General features: G+C 46.5%; 1 annotated feature.

Annotated features, from left to right (window-relative positions):
- Positions 4,996 to 8,502: an enhancer, noted in NCBI's record as "VISTA enhancer mm1064". NCBI's record gives its function as "enhancer in: limb[3/5]" and the evidence as "EXISTENCE:transgenic organism evidence [ECO:0001131][PMID:17130149]".

The following is a 10,409-nucleotide window of genomic DNA, read 5'->3' on the forward strand; positions in this document are numbered from 1 at the left end:
AGCATTTTAGCCCCACCCCTTTTCTTAGTTAGCAGGGATGACAGGGTGATGCAGTTACCAAAAAATAACAAAAATAATAACAGAAAGAGGATGGAAAATAAATGAGTGCATGATGGTTGAACATTGGGTGTGTAGAGAAGGTTTGAGTCACGTGAAATAGGCCAGTAAAACATGAACTGCAGTAAGGACTTGGGCACAACAGAGCCTTTTTAACATGTTGGATAGTTTCATGAGTGTGCATAGTGTCGTTTGATCATGTTCAGTTTGATCATGTTCACCCACATTAGTCTGTCATGCCCCTTGAACTCTTTCCAACAGTACCCCTGGCATGTGTGCAGTTAGCCACACCTACTGTATGCCCATGAGTGTGACAGCCATGCCGTGCCCAGAAGGTGCCATTTCACAGTGTTCCTCGCATTCCTTCAGCTCTTACCATCCTTCTGCACTCTTTAAGCAACACATTCTGGTGGGCTGGTCCTTTAAGTCCACAGCTTCTCCATCAGTCTGGATCCCCCAATGAACACGCGTGGAACGAGGTTGCGGCTGATCTATGGTGGATATACAGCACGAGCGAGAACTTGACCTCTGCTGCAGCCACTGTGACCATGGCCTCATTTGTTACTGCCTCATAAGCTGGCCTCTCACACTGGAGCAGGCAGTGCCCTGGGCACAAGGACCAAGGCAGGCCTGAAATACAGGGGTGCTTCCTTCTCCACTGCCACGTGAGAGGACAGGATGGTCATTTCCAGTGCTGTTCTGCTGGCTCTGTCCTTGTGCTTGCCTGCTGTATTTGGATAATATTGACAGGCTTCTGGCTTTTGCTCCCTCTGCTTCTGAGTCTTACTGCGACTCACAGGCTCGTGCTCAGGCCAGGGTGGGCTGCATCTTCTCTCTGTCCCATCTCCCTGCATCGGACTCCTGTGGTCCCCCTCCCCAAGGGTATGAGCTGGACCTCGTCTGCACCATGATTCTCTGACATCACAACCTGTGTGGGGTTGGAGGGGAGCAGTTCAGGGTCACAAACCCCTCTGGGCTTGGAAACTTCTGAAGACTCTTATTTCATTCTGGTCCCCTGCCCCAAGAGGAATGAGAACCCCTTTGTGTCTCAGATGTAAAAATCAAGATCAGAGTGAGTCTGCGTAGGTCCTGGACTTCTCCATCTGAGACTCCAATGTCCAGAGTGGCTCTTGGGAGGGAGAGACGTGGCCCTCTTTTGATGACACACTTTGCCTCACTCTGCATCCCTCATCATGTACACTGGGAGAGAGGCTATTTAACTTCCAGGAGGCATTTTACCAAAGGGGAAGACTGATGAGTAGCTTGCAGGAGCTCTCTCCCCAGAGGTGTGAAAATCTCTGTTTCTTTATAGGCACCACCACCAATCAAAGCAGAGTGTGAGTCCACCGGAAACCGCCTCAGGGAACCAATGGACTCGCAAGACTGACTTACGGAGTATGAGTCCTGAGGTACTGAGAGGAGTGTCAGTGACTTCTGAGCAGTCACACCACCAAGACATCTCCTCCTAGCCTAGATGATGGCTTCCCCACAACTACATAGATGGAGTCCCTCCCTCACTTAGCCTTCCATAGTCTCCTCCCCCAGCTCTTCCAGAGAGTGCTACAGTAGGGGAGTCTACATGGAACAGGAGTGCAAGTTAGAACATACAACTGACCGGGAGGTGCAGGAGGCAGGGGCCAGAGTCACCCTGCCCCTCCTATGATGAACTACAGCAGCACCAAGCAGGATCTTAGGGGGCCCCTTGCAGAGTGACAACTGGTCTGATGGCAATAAAGACTGTTAGCCTTGGAAGACAGAGCCCTACAGCAGGTGGGAAAGCCCTAGTGGGGATTCTACACATGAGCGACTGCTACAACTATTGCTGGCACCTCCAGGGAAGCATTTCTTCTTCCCACAGGTGCCACCGCTTTCCTGAGTTCTGGAGTGGACTTTTGTGTGCCTCAGAGAGTGAACAGTTGCTCTGACAGGTATGTAGTCTCTGTCTCAGCGACGACTAGGTTGTTTTCCATGGAAACAGTCAGGGGTGAAATCCGAACAGGTGTTGGGATGTAGTTGTGTTTCAATAAAACTTTATTGATACGAAGAAGTTGTGGATTGGATTTGCTGGTACTGCACCTGCAGGTCGCATTTTTAAAGCTAGGGTCTCTTAAATCTACCTAAGACATAGAAAAAAAAATCAAGGTTCCTGGATGATTTTTTTAAGCTTAAATATTCATAGAACAGTATAGTTAATTGAGAATAAAATAAATAGGAATGGCTAACTTTTTCTCATGGATGTTACTTATATTTAATATATGCACCTATATTTATATCAAACTATAACATGTATTAAGCCTTAAGAGGAATTTGGATAGAATGGTAAAATCCTGTGTGGAACACTATACCGTATGTGAGTCAGGACATTGCCTAGCAGCCCTAGAAAGTATGGTAGTATTATTTAAAAAATGCCGTTTCCACCGCCCTCCCCCATACCGACTTCCACCATTTTTCTTCTTAATTTTGGCACCTGGAGTTAAGCTTAAGACCTCTGGCTTGCTAGGTAAGTGCCCTGACACCAAGCTGGATCTGCACCCCTCTTTTACTTTAAAACAAAATCTCAGTAGCTACACCAGCGTCCTTGAACTCACTCTGCAGCCCAGGTGGAACCTGTACTGATTCCCCTGCCACGGGCTCGCAAGAGATGGGAATCACGGACCTGGGCTGCCAGTCTCTGATAGCAGAGCATGCTTGTCTCCTTACCACAGTCAGCACTGAGCTCCTGTCTAAGAAACTGGAATGGATTATCTGTGGCTGCAACCCTGGGGAAAGGGGCCAGAGGCCAGAAAACTCACTCCTAAACCTTTTGGGACAAACTGGCTAAAAGCAGCACGCATCGCTGCGGCCTTGGTGGCATGGACCATAATTTACTCTCGTAGATACAATTCGGCTACTGGGGAAGTTGGGAACCGTAGGTTCAAGCTGGGCAACCATCTGTTCCACTACAATCTGGGCTCATGAATTGTCGCAACAGGGAAGGTGGGGAGAGGAGAGAGGGTCTCCATGTACACTGTAACTGGGAAGATCTTGGGCTGTGGGTCTCAACTGACCTAGTTCCAAGTCCTAGCTCCTCGACTGGTCAGCCAGCTGCTATCAGGCATGATTTAGCCTTGTTCATCTTTGCTTTCTTCATCTGCAGAACGAGGAAAATAGCTGCTCCCTCCCCCAGCTCCTCGTTATAGAAGTTCTTTCTGCCGCCCCATCAACCTGGTAAAAGAGAGAAATCTAAACAACCAACCACACATACATACTGTCCCAGATCTAGCATAGCTTATCCAAGGCATAAGGCGCTAGTGTTTGACACTGCCTGCTAAGAGGTTTTCACCACTGAGGCCAAGTCGGAAAGAGAACTTTCTGTGCCTGTGAGCCTCTGTCCAGTGGGGAAACAGCTGGATTTTGTGTGACTGTCTGTCTGTCTGTCTGTCTCTCTCTCTGTCTTTCTGTCTCTCTGTGTCTCTCTGTCTCTCTGTGTCTCTCTGTCTCTCTGTCTCTCTCTGTCTCTGTCTCTCTGTTTCTGTCTGTCTCTGTCTCTCAGTCTCTGTCTCTCTGTCTCTGTCTCTCTGTCTGTCTCTGTCTGTCTCTGTCTGTCTCTGTCTCTCTGTCTGTCTCTGTCTCTCTCAGATGTTTTTGTTTTTTGCTCTGAATGTTTTTCTTTGTTCTAGGTCAGGATAGGGGGGTTGGGGGGTAAGGAATGGGGAGGATGAGGGGAGGGCCCCAGGGAAATGGATCTATAAATGAAGCAAAGATGTCTGGTCTCGACTGACTTTCATTCTCCCTTCCAAGGAAAACTTTTCTTGGCTCTCACTCCATTTTGTAATGCCTGGAATGTAAATATCACACCCTTCTTCCTGCCTGAGTTTGTCTTTCTCACCAGCCACAAAGTCTTAAGCAACTCTGCACACTCTGCTTTTCCTAGTAAGACCTAACACCTATCCCGGCTCACAAACAACTCATTTCCTCTTCCAATCAACACAGCCCCTTCTGCACACACATCTTAACAAGGCAGCATGTGTCAAGTACCCAGAACAGACCAAGGCCCTGTGAATGTGGCAGTAAAGGTTGACTTCACCACCAGAGGAATCTGATAGCAACTGCCCTTTCTGCATCCACTGCCCAAGCTTAGCTCATGGGATCATCTGTTTGATTTCACATCTCCGTTCTCCACTTATGCTGCCCCTGAGCCAGAGCTGTCTGCAGGAAAACATCATGAAACTGAGTGCTGATCTCAGAGAATCCCCCTGCTGTTCAAAAGACATGCCTGAGGATCAAGTCCTACCCAGAAATGTGACTGAAGGAAGGAAGCTTCCTAAGATGGGCTCTGGAACATGGCTACACCACTTCCCTTGGTGCATAGGGATACCCTGCCCCCTTCTACTAGTGATAAGACCATCTATCTCTCCATCACTCAGAGCATTGCTCTCTGGACTTCCTTGGCTCTTCTAAAGTAGTCATGAGGGGTGGGGTAGAGCCAACTTCTTTCGGTATGGAGACATTTGACAGGTGAGGTTGCTGTCCTCATTGGAAAACTCCTAGCACCTCTTGTGTCTGCAGAGCACTGCAGTGTTATCACATAGCATCCCATGAGTCTCACTGCACATCCTATATTGACACTGCGAAGATTCATAAGAAGCAAGAGTTGCTGTTCACTGTGAAGTTCTCCAAGGTCATCCTCCAGGTTGCTGTTCACCCTCCCCCTCCCCCCTTCTCTCCCCAGGAGGGGCCTCCGATTTAGTCCAAATCACTCCTTACACTCACTAGCCTTCCTCCTGCTTCAGCCTCCTGAGTGCTCCCGACTGTTAGGTTTTTAGATATGGGTTCATAGAAGAGTCTTGCATCTTAAATTAATGTCTACTGTTTATCAGTCACTTGAAGCACAATGTCTTTTAAGATTTGCTTCCAGGGTTCTAGGGCCCTGTTCTCTGTGCTAGAGGTGCGGTCTGTAACGGTGTCCGCTTGCTCTCTACCCACGACAAGAGGGCTTAAAGTCGTTGTCCTCCAAGAAAACTTCTGGATAATACAGTTACAGCGTCAGCTTAATCATGAGCTAAGAGCTTTCTTACATCCCACTTAAATTTTCCTAACCTCATTGAAAATTCTAAGGTATAGATTACTCACTAGTAACCAATTCCAAGTGTCTCACATTTAATGCATGTGTGTGTTCATGACTGCATGCCTGTGTGCATGTGTGCCTGCATGTGCATACCTATGTATGCTTGTGTAGTGTACATTGTATGTGTGTATTTAATACATGTGTGTGTGTATGAATGCTTGTTTGTATGTATGTATGCCTGCATTGCATACCTGTGTATGCTTGTGTAGTGTATGTTGTATGTATGTATGTGTGTATGTTGTATGTAGGTATGTGTGTATGTTGTATGTAGGTATGTGTGTATGTTGTATGTAGGTATGTGTGTATCTTGTGTCCTTGTCTATTTTTCTCTCACCGCCCCCCTCACCTGTCCTCTAAATGGATTTAGACTTTTTTGCCATTACCTTCCGGCAGGATGAGAGCAGGTGTATTCTGGGTGCGACCCCTCAGTGACTGGTGCCAGGAAACGGCAAAATAATTTACAACCTAATAAGCACTTACCTACTATTTATCTTCTGGGTTTCTTCTCCAGCATTTCATGTTATCAATAATGAAGAATTTGAGGCTTCGGCACAAAATTCTAAGGCGCTTCATAATTATTTAAAGCTATGTCTATTTGACAACAAACCCTGTGTTTACTTTTAAACAGTAGGAGAGTGCGTTATAAATAGGCACGGTAGAACAATTCGCCATTAAACAAGTCTTGCATCTGCTGTTTTGCTACTTGAGGGGAAACAATTTTCTAACAAGTGGCAATGGTCAAGAAAGCTATGAGATTTAGGCCAGTTGTCACAGAACATAACTTATTAGTTGCTAAGCTACCAGTCCTGAGAGTGACTCAATTAGGGGGAGACAAAGAAACTTAACTAGGACCCGCTGCCTTTGAGAGCAGGAAGTTGTAGCTCTCGGGTGATTCCGGTGACTGCGTGGCAAGAAAAGTGATTGACAAACTGGCCTTTGCTTGGCGTCACATTTGGCTTTGATTGTGTGAGTGACTGGTAGGCGGGTGTCATCAGAAATGTGGACCGTGCATGGCGCGCGGGGTTATTTCGAGAGAAAATGATTGATGCATTTCGGAAAGTGTCCCACGGATGGAGAAAAGCAAACAGAGACTTGTGGGAACAAGCATTTCCTTTTTACCGGTGCAATCTGTGCACAGAGGAGAAAGGAGGCAAACCATACTGGATGCTGATTAACTTCTCCGACGGTTAACAGGATGCCAGTGGCCTGGTGGGTGCCCGGAAAGAGCTCCAGACAGCAAGGAATCTGGAGAAACATGTTTCAGAGTTTGCTTCTTACACATACCCAGCTTTTTAGGAAAGAAGATTCGTCTGCGGCCATCTTGCCTACCTTCTGTGAACAGCCTTGGAGGATAAGAGGCAAGGCATCTCTCATTGATGTGAATTTCAGTTAAACAGTGGATAGTTATTTTAGTTTGTGTCCTGACTGGGGCACAATGTGAGCTGATGCCTCCCGTGTCATTCTCCAGACGAGGACTCTGTTTCCCATCAGCAAATCTGCTAACTAGTGTACCTGTCCCAGTTGCTGTGAAGGTCAGGTGAGATGATTAATGTGGGTTGGCAAATCGTCTTGCTCTGGTCAGGGCTTTTGGTGTGTGAGGCCTAAGATGAGTACTGGTTGAACGTTCATATCATCTTACTTGGTTTTGCTTGCAGCCTCTCGAATTTTATCCCAGAGGTGATGGGGAATCATCATAAGGAATTAAGTCATCCGTTCTAAATCACATCTGTGCATAGAATGACGGTGACCCAGGGAAACGAGAGAAAATGACGTGGGCCCCCTGAGCCCAGAGCTCCACAAACTAGAGTGTCTTTGGCCATAAGTTCTGTTTTATGGCTGTCTATAAAACTGCCCATCAAAAAGCTCCCGACAGACGACCCACAGTAATGAGAGTGTGAGGAAGCCACGCTGAGGGACATTTCACCTGGCAGGGACACAGGGCACAGGAAGGGCATTTCCATAAAACACAGAGTGCCTTCCATCCTTCCTGCCCTCTTGTCCCTCTGGCCCTGGTCCTCAGACTCTCAGTTTGTGTACAGCGTTGTTCATCCATTCATCGCTTTCAGTGAGTCGTATCGTGGTGTGTGCATTCATCCAATCAAGCGTCAATTCATCTTTTAAATGAGTCATAAGATTTTTATTGAATGAATAACAGCAGCTTGCATTTGTGGAGTCCTTTCTACATGGTGGGATCCTTGGTGGTAGGATCACAGTAAGAACACTGATCAAACATTGAGGATTCTGTGGCCAGTGTCCCATTGGTATTATCTTATTGTATCTTCACCAAAGTTATTTGGAACAAAGTGATTGCTTATACTTCTTACTTAATTTTGAAAATTTCCTACATGAGTAGCGTATTTCCAACATGTCTTCCCCCCCACCCACCCCCCCCCACACCTGTTCCCTATCGAACTCTTGGCTTCAGCCAGTCCCTAGGGCCCCCGGTGGAGGCGCTAGTCACTGCTGGGCAGAGCAAGGGAAAGCAGGGGCTGCCTGAGCCGAGCCCCAAGTGGGGTTTCCTGAAGGAGAAACATGAACAGGGATTAGGAGGTGAAACAGCTGGAGTCCATTACAGCGGATAATTTGGAGTTTTGTTTAATTACCGAGTGCCCAAGCATATCTTCCTGAGGACACACAGCTCCATTCAACCCTGGACAAAACTGGGAACATCATCTTACTCATTACCATGTTGGAAGCTTTTTTCCCCCAGAATCAAACGTGCCTTTAACACGAGTAAATGTCACCTTTTCCTCATCCCAAAATGCCTCAAGGATCCTAACTTTTAAATGCCTGGGATGTAGTTCTTGCCACCTCTCCCTGTATCAGCTTTGCCTCTTATGTAAACAAAAGGTATCAATATGCAACTTAACGCTTCAATTAAAATTGGATTAACTACTGTGTTTCTTTGCGGGGTGGTAACTTCCACTGCAATTTGTTCTGTGTTGTTCGGTCGGCAAATGTGTTCTGCACGTATACACGGCTGAGAATCGCTCTTCTCTGGGTGACATTTTAGGCAGGGGAAAAAACTGCATGCCTCGGCGAATGACACAGTTCACTACAAGTGGCTACCTCAGAATCTGAGATTCTTAAATGGCTTAGCATTTCCCCTGAAGCCACACTATCTATCACCGAGCAGTGACATTCTGGGGAGCTCCAGCCAATCAGAGGCTGGGAGAATAATTTTTACAAAACAAATGTATGTATAAATTATCGCTCCCTTCTCTCCTGTCTATAAATAGCAGTACTAATAGATCCATAGTGTGAGGTGGGGAAAGGGGTGTTATATTCTAGAATATTCCTCTTGTCAGGGAAAGGCAAAATGAAGCAGCCTGGCTTTATCAGGCTTTGGCATTGTCCAGCATCTCCTAGTTATGGTGGACTGAAAGGGCATGTGTTTCTTGTTTAGAAAAGAGAGCCAATGCATGGATACACACACACCTGGAGCATCAGGGTGGGGTGTGGGGGACAGCTGGCTAGCCTTCACCAACCACTCCATATTGCTTCATATCTAGAACATTCTACTTGTGGTATCCTCCAGGAACCAAAAACAGTTGGTTACAAAGTAGAAGCCACCTCAACTGACAGTCACATGACTCTTTGAGCATCTGTGACATGTACTTAGGGAAGATAGAAAGAACCTGGCTTCTCCTTAAGAGTTTTTTTGTTTAAGACTTTTTATATGTATGTGTGTTTACTGAACGTGCAATGTCTCTGCACCGTACACATGCCTGGTGCCCACAGAGGCCAGAAGAGGTCATCAGATCCCCTGGAACTGAAGTCATCTGTAGTTATGAGCTCCCATTGGGTGGTGGGAACTGAACCTGGGTCCTCTGGAGGAGCAGCAGTCAGCACTCTTAATTGCTGAGCTATCTTTCTATTAAGGTCTTTTCTAAATCATTTTATTTCCATTGACTGAAAGAGTCCATATTATTTTAAAGTGATGGGGGAGAGGGAAGGAGGAAGGAAGGGAGGGAGGGAGGGAGGGAGGAAGGAAGGGAGGGAGGGAGGGAGGGAGGGAGGGAGGGAGGGAGGGAGGAAGGAAGGAAGGAAGGAAGGAAGGAAGGAAGGAAGGAAGAAAAGAAAGAAGAAAGGAAGGAGAAGAAAAGAGCATCCGCTGACCACATTTTTCCAACTGTCTGCAGTTTCAGTTTCTCTTTGGAATTCTTTTATGACTTACAAACCAAGCAACTTCTTGGGAGGTTTATTAAAGGGTTTAAAATTCGCAATGTAAATTACCCCTCTTGTAAATCGCAGCACAGCACACGTTACATGGTCCTGGGATTTCTGCTCACGAAGGCTGACATCTCTCTGCTGGTTACAAATGCAGTGTGCTGTTGGCCACAAAGGTCCCAGCACAAAATCTTTGAGCTATAATAAATGTGTTTGCACAATTACCTGACTCACAATGCAGTGACATATTTCCTCATTGAGAGAAGGGCCAGTCTATCTCCCCAGTGTTTCCCACATGGAGCTCTAAGCCCACGGAAGAGTGGCACCCTTGGAACTGCTCCACTGCCCCACTCCCAAACTCTCATATTTGGGAGAACAGGGAGGCCATCTTAGAGGAAACTGAGTTCAGGGCATGTGTCAGCCTGAAGCCCTGACACTGGGAAGACTGTATGAGATAATGTTGAGCATTTTTCTAGTTATTAATGAGTATTATAAAGCATCTTTGATCACACACAGGTATGTGCATGCATGTGCACATGTGTGTGTGTTTCGAAAGTCAGTGGCCAAACAGGGCACTTTTATGAGTTTTATTTAAATCTAAAATTTACCGTTCCTTGTGTATTGGCCATGTCTTCATTTGTATTACATGCAAAGCAGAATGGCTGAACCACAGACCAATGTGGCCTGCAGATGAGAACCATTTACTATATGTTTATGTGCTATGCTCTCTGGGCTGGCTGGGTTCCCTGCTGAGAGTTGTCCCTGCTGTACCCCCTTGGCAGACCAGCACTAGAAGCTAATGGAGGGTTGACAAGGGCGTGTTGAACGGTGGGTTTAAGTCGTTGATGTATGCGAGTGATCCATAAGCCAATTTTTTCAAATCCTGTTTGATCTGATCATCATTGGTAGGGAACGGAGGCAGGCAAAAGAAGGGTCCTTGTTGAGGAAAGTTTCTCCTTGAATCTTTTCATTTGATGGGTGTGTGTTCACATGTGCACATGTATGTGTGTTCACATGTATGCGTGTTCACATGTGCACATGTAAGCGCACATATGTGTGTGCACGTGTGTGTGTA

The sequence above is a fragment of the Mus musculus genome, chromosome 2, assembly GCF_000001635.26.
Source record: "Mus musculus strain C57BL/6J chromosome 2, GRCm38.p6 C57BL/6J".
NCBI classification, from domain to species: domain Eukaryota; kingdom Metazoa; phylum Chordata; class Mammalia; order Rodentia; family Muridae; genus Mus; species Mus musculus.